We start from the raw sequence: 2,741 nt of genomic DNA, 5'->3' as shown, positions 1-2,741 counted from the left end.
ACCAGATTTGCACCTAAATTGCACTTACGCAAGAGACTGGCAAAGAAACAAAATTTGTTCACCGGGCACTGCGAAAGTCTGACGACCTGAGAAACGTGACGGAGCCGTCCCGCAGGTTGGCGCACGCTGCCGTTGGTCCGTGGCTGCGGGAGTGGTGTTCACGCGGGAGTCGAGCGAACGCGCTTTTCTGAGGCTTAAACGGCGGCTCGGTTTGAGAGACAGCGGTCAACGCCTTTCATTTATAGAAATGCTCTGCGTCTCTTATTTTTTCGCGCCATGGTAGGCGCGCACATAGACACTGTATCAGCTGAACAGCTTCCTTCTTCTCGCCATGGACGCGCGTCCGTACTTGTCAGGAGTGCAGACCGGTTTCGAGATGCTTTCAGGTCCTTCTGGTGATGCGCCGCTGCTGTTGTTGTTGAAACATTTATTGACAAAATTAAAAGAAATTCATAAAAGGAAAGGTTGCAGAACGGGTGGTGTCCTCATTTCAGGACCCCAGTGGCTGTCGTTGCCGCCCGGGCTTGCTTGATCAGCTTTCGCTGAATGGCAAGGTCCGAGCTGAGCGGAGTGGTCTCCCACTGCTCCTTCGTTCTAGGGAATTTTAGTTGTAGTGGTATTGGTCCGACGCATTCACTTGTAATGTGGAATGTTGTGGGACGTTCTTCCAACACGGGCAGGAGCCTTTCTAACGGCCCAGGAAAATAATGTGGTACTTATATGGATTACGAAAGGTGTCGGTCTGGACTTGTCTCCATTCGCGCGCCTCCTGAGCATTTAGCCTTTTATGCGGTGGGGGGCTTTGCTGGCGAAGCATCCTAAAGTATTTGAGCCGTGCGCTGTATGCAGTGGCGATTTCCGGTGGTGTGTCCGGGTTGGGGGTGTCTGTCGCTCGGTGGTGTGCCCTCGAGCTGACAGGTCCGAGACCTCGTTTCCCTCGAGCCCCGAGTGCCCCGGAGCCCACGTGATTTCGTGTTGGAATTCGGAACTGTGTACAGGTGAGGTTGTTGCAAATCTGGCTAACTTTTTGGGGATTCTTCCTTCGAGAAGAAGCCGACATCCGCCTCGGAGTCCGACACAATGTTTACTTCTTTGCCGTATGTATCTCCATACTAGACGGCGAGCACTATCGCGGCCGTTTCAGCTTCAGTGACCGTGCAGTGACTCAGGGAAACGCTGGTCACTTCTTGGAATGTCGAGTCCACCACCACTGCCGTGGCGCGCGATGCGTCTCTGTGTAACGCGGCGTCTACATACAGAGTCTTGGAGCTGCGGGCGGTCGTGCGCTTTAGGTAGTCGATCCGAGCGTTGCGTCGGCGCTCGTTGTGCGAGCGTGACATTTTCTTGGGCAATAGATTGACATGAACCCTATTGCGGTGTTTAGGTGAAAGATTTTCCGTCGACTCGATGACTTGGAGATCGGCCGGGAAGGCGACTCTACTCAGTATCTGCCTGCCGGTTTCCGTGAGAAGGAGTCGCTCTCGTTGTGCGAGGAGGAGAGAGTCACTGATTTCGTCGAAGTTGCTGTGAAGTCCCAGTGCTTTGAATTTGGCGTTGTTCGTACACAGGGGTAGTCCGAGGGTGTGTTTGTATGCTGTGCGGATCAACGCGTCCGCTTTCTTGAAGTCTTGTCGGAGAAGTGTGTGATACGGAAGACCGTAACAGATGCGGCTGAGGACAAGCGCCTGCACCAGTCTTATTGTGTCTTCTTCTCACATGCCATTTCTGTTCCTGGTCACCCGGCGTATTATTCGGGCGATTTTCTGGGTGGCGTGAGACAGGAGCTTGAAGGTGTGTGTGGCTTTGCGGTCGCTTTGTATCCAGAGACGGAGTATGCGAACTAGAGGCGTTTCCTTGACCTGGGTGCCGTGAATTAGGACGTTGATCGGGGTGTCGTGGGATTTGTAAGCAAACCCCTTGACTCTGATTATTTCTGATTTCTCAGGGAAACGTCGCAGGCCGCGGCATCTCTCTTCTCTTTCGACGCATGTCGCCGCCATTTGTAGCGCTTGTTCCTTGGCCGCCAAAGAGCCTTTGGTGGTCCAGATGGTGATATCATCCGCATAAATCCGATGTCGGGGACTTCTTGCAGGGCCTTTGCCACTCCGATCATGACGATGTTAAATAGGAGCGGGGAGATGATGGATCCCTGCGGCATGCCCTTTTTGGGCATGTTCTTGACGTCGGAGCGTGTGTCGCCTATGCCAATCGTGGCCGTACGGTTCAAAGGGAAATTCTTCACATATTGGAATACCCGTTCACTACAGTGAAGGTTATTCAGTTCGTTCAGGATGGCGTCATGCGAGACGTTGTCGAAAGCTCCCTTGAGATCGAGAGCCATGATGACGTGCTCGCATTCTCTCGGGATGCCGACAAGGACCTCGTTATGCAGAAGGAGGAAGGCGTCTTGCGTAGAGACACCCGCCCGGAACCCCAGCATCGACATGTGGAAAAGGTTGTTTTCTTCTAAATAATTTTGCAGTTTTGTTTGCACTACTCGTTCGTACAGCTTGCCGAGGCACGATGCAAGCGAGGGGGTCGGAGGGCTTCAATTGTAGTTTTTTTTTCCGGGTTTGGGGATTACGGTCACCTCCGAATGCTTCCATTCATCCGGGATGATGTTCTTCTCCCAGACCGAATCATTGATATATTCTGTCAGGTCCAGAATTTGAGCGTTGCTGAGGTTCCGGATCATTGCGTTGTTGATGCGGTCCACGCCCGCCGCCGTATTCCGGACGCAC

Source organism: Amblyomma americanum, chromosome 9 (assembly GCF_052857255.1).
Source record: "Amblyomma americanum isolate KBUSLIRL-KWMA chromosome 9, ASM5285725v1, whole genome shotgun sequence".
NCBI lineage: Eukaryota > Metazoa > Arthropoda > Arachnida > Ixodida > Ixodidae > Amblyomma > Amblyomma americanum.
The sequence above is the reverse complement of the archived record's forward strand: the minus strand, read 5'-3'. Positions refer to the sequence as shown.